The 12,496-nt window shown below is 44.9% G+C and overlaps 1 protein-coding gene across 1 annotated transcript in view; it reads left to right on the top strand.

Moving 5' to 3' along the window:
• Positions 1 to 12,496, top strand: part of ASZ1 (ankyrin repeat, SAM and basic leucine zipper domain containing 1) — a 295,162-nt gene that overhangs the window by 213,427 nt on the left and 69,239 nt on the right. The window lies entirely within an intron of this gene.

Below are 12,496 nucleotides of genomic sequence, written 5' to 3' on the forward strand. Positions count from 1 at the left end.
GCGGTACCAACTGCGGTCGCCTCCCAGGAAGGCTCCCCGACTACGTCGGCGGAGGGAGCTTCGCCGGTGCGGGCGCGGGAGTCTACCTCTCGACGCTCCCGCCGGGGTTCCACGGAGTCTAGCCGGGCACGGCTTCAGACACAGGTTCGTGAACTTGTGTCTGATACCGATGGTGAGGCCTCGTGGGAGGAAGAGGAGGACATCAGATATTTCTCTGATGAGGAGTCTGATGGTCTTCCCTCTGATCCCACTCCCTCTCCTGAAAGGCAGCTTTCTCCTCCCGAGAGTCTGTCTTTCGCTTCCTTTGTCCGGGAGATGTCTACGGCCATCCCCTTCCCGGTGGTTGTGGAGGACGAGCCCAGGGCTGAAATGTTTGAGCTCCTGGGCTATCCTTCTCCACCTAAGGAAGCGTCCACAGTACCCAGGCATCATGTCCTCAAAAAGACATTGCTGGCGAACTGGACCAAGCCATTAACTAACCCCCACATTCCCAAGAAGATCGAGTCCCAGTACCGGATCCATGGGGACCCAGAGCTGATGCGCACTCAGTTGCCTCACGACTCTGGAGTTGTGGATTTGGCCCTAAAGAAGGCTAAGAGTTCTAGGGAGCATGCTTCGGCGCCCCCGGGCAAAGACTCTAGAACTTTAGACTCCTTTGGGAGGAAGGCCTACCATTCCTCTATGCTCGTGGCCAAAATTCAGTCGTACCAGCTCTACACGAGCATACACATGCGGAACAATGTGCGGCAGTTGGCGGGCTTGGTGGACAAGCTCCCCCCTGAGCAAGCCAAGCCTTTTCAGGAGGTGGTCAGGCAGCTGAAGGCGTGCAGAAAATTCCTGGCCAGAGGGGTGTATGACACCTTTGATGTTGCGTCCAGGGCCGCTGCTCAAGGTGTGGTGATGCGCAGACTCTCATGGCTGCGTGCCTCCGACCTAGAGAATAGACTCCAGCAGCGGATTGCGGACTCGCCTTGCTGTGCGGATAACATTTTTGGAGAGAAAGTCGAGCAGGTGGTAGAGCAGCTCCACCAGCGGGATACCGCTTTCGACAAGTTCTCCCGCCGGCAGCCTTCAGCTTCTACCTCTACAGGTAGACGATTTTTTGGGGGAAGGAGGACTGTTCCCTACTCTTCTGGTAAGCGTAGGTACAATCCTCCTTCTCGACAGCCTGCGGCCCAGGCTAAGCCCCAGCGCACTCGCTCTCGTCAGCAGCGTGCGCCTCAGCAAGGCCCCTCGGCTCTCCAGCAAAAGCAAGGGACGAGCTTTTGACTGACTCCAGCAGAGCATAGCCGACATCCAAGTGTCAGTGCCGGGTGACCTGCCAGTCGGAGGGAGGTTGAAAGCTTTTCACCAAAGGTGGCCTCTCATAACCTCCAATCAGTGGGTTCTCCAAATAGTCCGGCAAGGATACACCCTCAATTTGGCCTCAAAACCTCCAAATTGTCCACCGGGAGCTCAGTCTTACAGCTTCCAACACAAGCAGGTACTTGCAGAGGAACTCTCCGCCCTTCTCAGCGCCAATGCGGTCGAGCCCATGCCATCCGGGCAAGAAGGGCTGGGATTCTATTCCAGGTACTTCCTTGTGGAAAAGAAAACAGGGGGGATGCGTCCCATCCTAGACCTAAGGGCCCTGAACAAATATCTGGTCAAAGAAAAGTTCAGGATGTTTTCCCTGAGCACCCTTCTCCCCATGATTCAGGAAAACGATTGGCTATGCTCTCTGGACTTGAATGATGCCTACACACACATCCCGATACTGCCAGCTCACAGACAGTATCTGCGATTTCAGCTGGGCACACGTCACTTCCAGTACTGTGTGCTACCCTTTGGGCTCGCCTCTGCACCCAGAGTGTTCACGAAGTGCTTGGCTGTAGTAGCAGCAGCACTTCGCAGACTGGGGGTACACGTGTTCCCATACCTCGACGATTGGCTGGTGAAGAACACATCTGAAGCAGGAGCTCTACAGTCCATGCAGATGACTATTCACCTCCTGGAGCTACTGGGGTTTGTGATAAATTATCCAAAGTCCCATCTTCTCCCAGTGCAGAAACACGAATTCATAGGAGCTCTGCTGGATTCTCGGACGGCTCGCACCTATCTCCCAGAGACCAGAGCCAACAACTTGTTGTCCCTCGTCTCGCGGGTGCGAGCGTCCCAGCAGATCACAGGTCGGCAGATGTTGAGATTACTGGGCCACATGGCCTCCACAGTTCATGCGACTCCCATGGCCCGCCTTCACATGAGATCTGCCCAATGGACCCTAGCTTCCCAGTGGTTTCAGGCTGCTGGGGATCTAGAAGACGTGATCCACCTGTCCACGAGTTTTCTCAAATCCCTGTATTGGTGGACGATTTGGTCCAATTTGACTCTGGGACGTTTTTTCCAAATTCCTCAGCCACAAAAAGTGCTGACCACGGATGCGTCTTTCCTGGGGTGGGGAGCTCATGTCGATGGGCTTCACACCCAAGGAAGCTGGTCCCTCCAGGAACGCGATCTGCAGATCAATCTTCTGGAGTTACGAGCAGTCTGGAACTCTCTGAAGGCTTTCAGAGATCGGCTGTCCCACCAAATTATCCAAATTCAGACAGACAACCAGGTTGCCATGTATTACATCAACAAGCAGGGGGGCACCGGATCTCGCCCCCTGTGTCAGGAAGCCCTCAGCATATGGCTCTGGGCTCGCCGTCACAGCATGGTGCTCCAAGCCACATATCTGGCAGGCGTAAACAACAGTCTGGCCGACAGGTTGAGCAGGATTATGCAACCTCACAAGTGGTCGCTCAATTCCCGTGTAGTGCGACAGATCTTCCAGGTGTAGGGCACCCCCTTGGTAGATCTTTTTGCATCTCGAGCCAACCACAAAGTCCCTCAGTTCTGTTCCAGGCTTCAGGCCCACGGCAGACTGGCATCGAATGCCTTCCTCCTGGACTGGGGGGAGGGTCTGCTGTATGCTTATCCTCCCATACCTCTGGTGGGGAAGACTTGTTGAAACTCAAGCAAGACCGAGGTACCATGATTCTGATTGCTCCTTTTTGGCCGCGTCAGATCTGGTTCCCTCTTCTTCTGGAGTTGTCCTCCGAAGAACCGTGGAGATTGGAGTGTTTTCCGACCCTCATCACACAGGACGAAGGGGCGCTTCTGCATCCCAACCTCCGGTCCCTGGCTCTCACGGCCTGGATGTTGAGAGCGTAGACTTTGCCTCTTTGGGTCTGTCAGAGGGTGTCTCCCGCATCTTGCTTGCTTCCAGGAAAGATTCCACTAAGAGGAGTTACTTCTTTCTATGGAGGAGGTTTGCCGTGTGGTGTCACAGCAAGGCCCTAGATCCTCGCTCTTGTCCTACACAGACCCTGCTTGAATACCTTCTGCACTTGTCTGAGTCTGGTCTCAAGACCAACTCTGTAAGGGTTCACCTTAGTGCGATCAATGCATACCATTACCGTGTGGAAGGTAAGCCGATCTCGGGACAGCCTTTAGTTCGCTTCATGAGAGGTTTGCTTTTGTCAAAGCCCCCTGTCAAGCCTCCTACAGTGTCATGGGATCTCAATGTCGTTCTCACCCAGCTGATGAAACCTCCTTTTGAGCCACTGAATTCCTGCCATCTGAAGTACTTGACCTGGAAGGTCATTTTCTTGGTAGCAGTTACTTCAGCTCGTAGAGTCAGTGAGCTTCAGGCCCTGGTAGCCCAGGCCCCTTACACCAAATTTCATCATAACAGAGTAGTCCTCCGCATTCACCCTAAGTTCTTGCCAAAGGTTGTGTCGGAGTTCCATCTGAACCAGTCAATTGTCTTGCCAACATTCTTTCCCCGTCCTCATTCCTGCCCTGCTGAACGTCAGCTGCACACATTGGACTGCAAGAGAGCATTGGCCTTCTATCTGGAGCGGACACAGCCCAACAGACAGTCCGCCCAATTGTTTGTTTCTTTTGATCCCAACAGGAGGGGAGTGGCTGTGGGGAAACGCACCATATCCAATTGGCTAGCAGATTGCATTTCCTTCACTTACACCCAGGCTGGGCTGGCTCTTGAGGGTCATGTCACGGCTCATAATGTTAGAGCCATGGCAGCATTGGTAGCCCACTTGAAGTCAGCCACTATTGAAGAGATCTGCAAAGCTGCGACGTGGTCATCTGTCCACACATTCACATCTCATTACTGCCTGCAACAGGATACCCGACGCGACAGTCGGTTCGGGCAGTCATTGCTTCAGAATCTGTTCGGGGTTTAGGATCCAACTCCACCCCCCTAGGCCCATGTTTTTCTGTTCCAGGCTGCACTCTCAGTTAGTTGGATAAATTGTTAGGTCAATCTCAGTTATGTCCTCGCCGTTGCGAGGCCCAATTGACCATGGTTGTTGTTTTGAGTGAGCCTGGGGGCTAGGGATACCCCATCAGTGAGAACAAGCAGCCTGCTTGTCCTCGGAGAAAGCGAATGCTACATACCTGTAGAAGGTATTCTCAGAGGACAGCAGGCTGATTGTTCTCACAAACCCGCCCGCCTCCACTTTGGAGTTTTGTCTTCCCTTCTCTTGTCTTGCTACATATGAGACTGGCCGGCACGAGCCGGTTTCGGGCGGGAAGACGGCCGCGCATGCACGGTGGGCATCGGCGCGCGAGGGCTAGCAAGGACTTTGCTAGTGAAGGTTCCGGATTGGAGGTGCTGCCGTGGACGTCACCCATCAGTGAGAACAATCAGCCTGCTGTCCTCGGAGAATACCTTCTACAGGTATGTAGCATTCGCTATATAGAAGAAAACAACAGATGCAGCTACCTCTACAATTCTAGCTTCCACCTTTCACTTACAGAAAAGTCCATTATACAGAGCCAAGCTCCACGATGACCATCGTACCTGCTCTGACCCAAGAGGCAGACAAAAAGGCTACTACCCCAAAATAATCTCCAAGAAGATTGCCGCTTTCTTTAAATCACCAAGGGAGACTGCCCCTAGTAGTCACATACAATCCAGAACTGGAAAAACTGAGAAGAATAAAAAAATCTACGACCATTTTCTCCAGGAGGATGACTTACTGAAGATATTCCCAGCTTCACCAGTGCTGGCCTTCTGACCACCACCTAATTTAAAACAAAAAAATTAGTGAAAAGCAAGCTCCCAGTAGAAGCCGAAAAAAAATGGCACATGTCTCTGCAATATACCAAGCTGCAAACTGTGCCAACACACATCATAAGACCCCACAGTTACTCACATGGGGAAAAGCATTCAGCATAAGGGGATCCTGCACATACTCATCTTCATGTATCATATATCATTCAGTGCAAAAAATGTGAAGATGCGTGTTTTGTTGGAGAGATGAGCTAAAGGTACAAGACCAAGAATCAATTTACCCAGACACCACATAAAACACCACAGTGCTAATCAGTGTGACAGTTCTGTAGGAAAGCATTTTGCAAGACTACAACACTGTATCAATGACTGGTGAGAATACTAAAAGGAAATTTTAAAACTATCCAGGAATGTAAAACCTTTGAAGTTAAAACGATAAAATATTTGACACCCCCAGACGGGACTTAAAGATCTGGGTTTCCTGTCACATTATAAAATTGTACTGCGTTTCCCTCTGATTACCCATCCATCTCTCCCTTTTCCTCACCCTCCCCTCCCCACCCCTTACTTTCCCTGAGAAACCACCATTGGATTGCTTCTATGTTTCACTTATATATTCTGATATTTGTTATGATTTGCTTAATTCTGATGTAAGGAAGGTATTGCCTTTGAAAGCTAATCAAAAGATATAATTTAATAAAAAATGGATCATGTTTTCTTTTATTTCTATTTATTCACTTTTCAGTGTGAAAGGACAATTATAGAAATATTCAAAATGTAAGAGTAAGAAACCAAAAGTCTTGATTGTATAGGTCTTAGCACACTTCTCATAGGAACCCAAATTAGCTGTTTCCAAATACAGTATTGATTTAAAGCATACTAGTATCCAGTGAAAGGAGTTGATCTGAATACTCCAGTGTGAAGAATCAATCTGTTCCTGTTGTATGAAGTGAATTTGAAGCAAAGGTTTAAAGCTACTGAAAGAATTTGGGGTTAAAGTTACTCAGAAGTATAGATTGGTGAAAGGCTATAAAAAAAATTGGTTTTGAATATTGATTGGGGTACTGTCAGGTTTTTCATTGTAAAATGAAAATAATTTGCCACCACCATGCACTACCTCGATAAGACTGTTTTTCCAAAGTCAGTAGCCATGTGTTAAGAAAATAGCTGAGGAATGTCATACTGACCTCTAAGATTACTTTAAAACATTTGTACAGGTCTCTGGTAAGATTTGGGGAAAAACGTTGACTGTTCAACAGTTTCAAGATTATGCTATAAACATGGTCTGTTAAAGAGGGGGAGGGTACTCCTGAAGAAAAGCCATGAACATATTAGTCTAGTTAAGTCCAAAGTAGAATTTTTGTCTCCATGACAAGCAATGTGTGTGACATAAACATAGTATAGTATACCACCTGGCAATGCTAACTGCACTAAAGCATGGTGGTGGCAGCAGTGTGTAGTAGGAATGCTTTGTAGTAGCTAGGACAGGGAGACTTGTGAAGACTGAAGGAAAGATAAATGGTGCAAAGTACAGGCAAATCCTAGTGGAAGTAGTTTCTCTGCCACAGACTGGGGGACTGTGGAGAAAATTTGCCTTTCAGCAGGAAAATTATTCTAAGCACAAAGCAAAATCAATAATGGTGTGGCTGAGCTAAAAGAAAGTGAAATGTCCTCGAGGGGCCCAGTCAAAGCCCAGATCTGAATCCAGTAGAAATTGTATGGCAAGACTTAGGACTTTTTTTTACTAAGCTGCATTAGTGATGCCCGGTGCAGCAAATGAGAGGAAGCCCATTGAATACTTATGGGCTTCCTCTCATTTGCTGCGCAGGAATCGCTAGTATGGCTTAGTAAAAGACGCCCTTAGATTACAGTTCACAGGCAATCCCCAGCCAGCTTGAAAGAACCTGAGTTATTCTGTCCTGCTATGCAATATTGGTAGATAACTCATGGCCATTACTGCTGCAATATGGGCTTCTATCAAATATTGAGGCAGGGGATGTGACTTATGCAATCAATACCTTTGGGTTTGTTTGTTTGTTTGTTTTTTATTCTTATGTTGGCAGTGTCTCCAAATTGGTTACTTTTACACATCAAATAATCATGAAATAGCACTCCAAAGAAAAAGCTATAATTGTAGCCAAAATAGAGAGACTGAATAAAAAATAGAAGGAAAAAGCCTCACAGATCAGTGTTTATTGACTAGCATTTTATCAAATACCATCACCTGAAAAATAAAACAAAATTGGCCTTATGTGTATCAAGTCTCAGTAACAAAGAATATTAAACTTATCTTCATAGTATATTTTGAAAAAAAAAACTATCCAGCACTCTTATTCGACACTGAAGAGCTCAGATCTAATTGTGTGGAATATTAGAGACTGCTGGGCTGGGGGTTTTTTTATGTGTGCGCTTTTTTGGAAGTTTCTACTTAAGATGTTTCACGTTATCTGTGGTTTAGTGAGATATAATACAAGTAAGAAAGGTGGGGGGTTTTTTGTTGTTTTATTTTCAGCCAGTGCTTGTATTTAGTCAAGAACTGGTCAGTAATTGCTGCTGATCTGAGGTATTTTTCCCTTCCACGTTTTGTTTAGGTTTTTTTGTGTAGTGTTATTTCATAGCTATTTGAGTGATTGATTTTACTTTCCCTGTTTTGACTACAATTGCAATTTTTCTGTGTAGTGTTGTTTGATGATTTCAGTGATTTTACTATCACATGCCTGCATGATTTTTTTTTATATTGTTAATACCGTGGCAGTAATGTACCTCCATTCCTAAAACAGGGCATGTGGTGTATTCTCTCAAATGTACTGCTAATTCTTGCCATAGTACTTAGCATTGTGCCAAAGATAGCTTTCCATTGAAGTTCATAAGATATATGTATAGGCAAACTGTTCATACTTTATGAATATTTCTATAATTATTTTTTCATCTAAAATTATAGTCTGTGTATATTAGTGGAAAAAACTCCTATTTTAATACATTTTGAATTGTATTTTTTGAGATATCAGAATGTGAAAAATGTACAAGGATGTTAAGACATTTACAAGGCACTATAAATATTCACTAGAGGTAAGCAGGACAATTGCCTTGAGCCCTCCCATGCCACAGGGGTACCCCAAGCCTGACTTGAGGCTTTGAGGGCTTCTCCCAAGTTCTTGACGTGGGCTCCAATACGTCTAACAGAGTCCCTGGTACTAAATAGTTTCCTCACAAATGCAACATGGAAAACTGGCTATCCGAGCTCAATGTTTAGTATTATTAACTGACTGTTCATATAAATGGTTTGATCACCCTCTAGTGGATATGGATACAAATTGACCAGATTACCAAATGTGTTTAATTTCTTAAGTACTACTACACACAAGCATGAATTAACACAATCATTTTACAATTGCCTTATGCAGATATTACCATGTGTTCTGTATATATTTCTTAAAGTAATACTGATGTTGGGAAAATGTTTTGCCTAAGGTAGGGATTCACTTGAAGTTTTCTGGTTGGTCACTTATTGCATGAGAGCAGTTCGTAAGATGATTTGACTGTGTTAGGCATTATATTACTGCATTAATTTGAGGTCTAGGTGGTTTATAGTCTATAGCATATTAATGACAAAGTATTAACATTACAATAAAACATAAACATACACAATATGTTTAAATAATTTAATTGTAACAGTTAAACACTTATTTTCTCATCTGCATTTATTAAAGGTTCTAGTCTGCCCCCTTTTTAAGGTCATACGAGAAAAGCATATGTATGTCTTGAGGAGGAGCAACAGCTTATCTAAAATTGGCATACCAGCCTCAGTTTAGCCTGTGTTGAAATACGTTTGGTATGAAGTAGTCTATAAAATGATAATATAGGCTTGTTGGGGGGATCATTTGAAAAAAGGAGTACTTTAAAAATTATGGAGAATGGTATACACCCAGTTCCTTTCCCATGCCTCTGCTTTCCTTAGCAGTTTGTTGCCCATCAGAGCCATTCATGAGCTGCACATTAACCTGCAGAATTTTCTCAGCAGCACATTAGCTAGAACTTAATCTAAAATTGCATAGTTGGTCCACAGTACTTGTTTTGTTGTTGTAGCTACTATTGTATGATGTCCATATTCGTCCATGAATAACTCTCCTAAGACCAAAAAATTAGCCACAATGTAGCTGACACGTGTACTAGCTTTGTTTCTGGAATGTCTTGTATACTGTGACGTAGAGTTCCACTCTTTAACTGTAGAGTGATGAGTATTCCTGTTGATTACTTTTTATATATGGTCATAATTTTTTTCATTTTTCGTAATACACAGTTATGTGAATTGTTTGGCACTGTTTACTATGTTAGGCTTAGGAAGTAATTCTGAAAAGGTCACCAAAATGTATGCACTAGAGTGCTGCACGCTGTATCTGCAATTAGGGCTAGATTCTATATATCACGTACACAAAAAAAAATTGGCACCAAAAAAATATGCCGAGGCATATTCTATAAAGTAATCCTAAATTGGGGAGAAGGGATTGGACATTGTGTGGACGTGCTACTTATGGTGAAAGGGGAGTTTGAGGGCATGCTGGGTGCAGAGGAATGGGGGAGAAGAGATTGGGGAACATTCTGGGTATGGAGGGTAGAAGGGGAGATCATGGGCTGTGCTGGGCATGGAGGAATGAGGGAAGAAAATGGGGTCACGCTGGGCATGGAGGAGGGTGGAAAGGGAGGTTAGGGTGATATGCTGGACACAGATGAGTGAAGATGGAAGGAAAGATCAGGGGGTGGTGTTGGAGAGGAAGGAAGGTGGAAGGGAAAACCAGGAAGAGATGCTGGGCCAGAAGGAAGGGACGACAAAGATGCCTGGCATCGATGGAAAGGAAAGCGGAGAGAGGGGTGATGTTAGAAATTGGTGAGGAAAAGAGATGGAGAGCTAGATAGAAGCAGTAAAAAGAGGGAGCTAGAAGACTGAAGGATAAGAAAGAGGGATAAAATTTGAGAGGCAAAAAATATATATATATTGGAGGAAGCTGAGCATGAAAAAAAAATCAATGCCCAAGTGGAAGAAATTAAGAAGATAGGAGAGGAAAGACCATGGCAAATGGACAGGAAGCCCTGGACAGCCATCTAAGGGATAAGGAGGAGCAGAGGCTGGGGCCACTATGCTTAGAAAAATAAAATTACCAGGCACAAAGGTAGAAAAATGTGTTTTTCCATTTTATTGATTGCAATGTGTCAGTTTTGGAAATGAACATCTTTATATTGTGCACTCTACATAAGGAAATGCAGTCTGTGTGTGTGTGTGTGTGTATATGTATGTGTGTGTGTGTGTGTGTGTGTGTATATATATATATATATATGTATATATATATAGAGAGAGAGAGAATTTACACACATATATACAGTGCACTCCATTTAAGTGCATGTTGGATAAACGCATGCTCTGTTTACTGCATGCCGTACTTCGGTCCCGTTTTTTGCACCATCAGTTTCTATGGGGACAAACTTCGGTTTACCGCACCATTGATAAGTGCAAGATTCACTTACATGCATGGTTTGACCGCTCCTCTGCAGGAAAGATTCCGCATAAGTGCGTGCATGGAATATGGAAGCCGATTGGCGTATGACAACCGAGATTTCAAATTTACCGCCCCTTTAAGTGCCACAGGCAGAATAAGCAAAAGAATTTTGTTAGAGTGTACACTGGAGGAGTCGTCGTCGCGCAACTGTAAGACTTTCACACTGGCTGAACAAATAGAAGTTCTTAAAAAATTAGAAAACAAACAGTCAAAGCATCTATTGCTAAAGAATATGGTGTCAATCCCAGTCAAATTTCACATGTCTTGAAGCAGAAAGACCAGCTTCTGGAAGACTGGCAAAACAATACAAATTCACACCAGACTCTAAAATGGGCGGGAAAAGCTGAGGAGGTAGAAGATGCTCTTCTTCGGTGGTTTTCTCAAATCAGGAGCAAACAGTTTCCTATCAGTGGTCCACTGCTTATGGAGAAAGCTAATCAGCTAGCTGAAAGTCTTGGACTAACTGAATTCAAAGCCACTGTTGGATGGTTGGAAAGATGGAAGGAGAGGAACAACATAAAATTCAAGAAACAGCATGGTGAAAAACAAGACGCTGATTACTTTGGTGCTGAAAGTTTGGGTTGTTTCAGTTCTTCCTACCATCTTGAATGAATTTGCACCTTGTGACATTTTCAATGCTGACGAAAACGGTCTCTACTGGCGAGCGATTCCTAATGAAACACTTGCATTCAAACAAGCCGAAACTACAGGAGATAAAATGTCAAAGGACCAACTGACGATCCTCCTTTGCTGCAATATGGATGGGAGTGAGAAGTTGGAACCACTCATCATTGGAAAGAGCAAACAGCCCCGTTGCTTCAAGAATGTTAAGCAACTTCCTGTGTCATACGAGGCTAATGCAAATTCATTGATTGGGGAAATTTGGAAGCAGTGGCTAAAGAAGTTAGAATGCGAGCACAAAAGTATCAGATTTTGTTGCTTTGTGATAATTGTGCTGCACACAGTGATGATGACAGGCTGTCTAACGTCAAGGTGGTCTTCCTGCCACCAAACACTACCTCTCTGATCCAACCTATGGATCAGCGCATAATAGCCAATTTCAAACAACATTATCGGGCTCTTGTGCTACGTCGTCTGATGAGCATTATGGATGACCAGATTGGCAAGGATAAACGTGCTGTTGAACTGGCTCGTAATCTATCACTGTTGGATCCCCTACATATGCAGAAAGAAGCCTGGAATCATGTTACACAGGCAACCATTGTGAACTGCTACAAGCGGGCAAGCGTTGTTAGGGATGTGGAGAGGGACGAAACAGATGCAGCTGTTGCAAACACGTCAGATGAACAGGCTATTGACATCCCATCCTGTGTTACTGAAGAGGAGTGTCATCACTACGTAGTTGTTGATTATGATCTACAAACAGCTGACAGCACTGATGTCGAGATATGCGCCTACAGACAGGCAACGGCTGATGATGAAACAGATGATGAGATGAGCAGCGAGGCACATGCTGATGAAATTCAACAACCTCCTGTCACTTTTGCAAGAGCGCTGGAGAGTCTCAACATCGTGCGGGCCTATCTGGAGGCCACTGGATGTCAGTGCTATGACAGTTTTTACCGTCTGGCAGAAGTAGTCTATGGAACTCACAGACACAAGAGTGTACAGAGGACTATGACATTACTTCAAGTAAGCCTAACGTCAGTTAACGGAGACTGTATAACGTCAGTTAACGGAGACTGTATACTGTACGTATAATAAACAGTACTGTACATATGTTTATCAGATGTCAAGCTTCTTTGTGTCACAACGGTTAAGTGCACACTCCGGTTAACTGTATGTATTTTTTTGGTCCCAGACCCTTGCACTTAAGCGGATTGCACTGTATGCATGTGTGTTGATTGAGTCGGATTATGTAATG

Source organism: Microcaecilia unicolor, chromosome 10 (assembly GCF_901765095.1).
Source record: "Microcaecilia unicolor chromosome 10, aMicUni1.1, whole genome shotgun sequence".
NCBI lineage: Eukaryota > Metazoa > Chordata > Amphibia > Gymnophiona > Siphonopidae > Microcaecilia > Microcaecilia unicolor.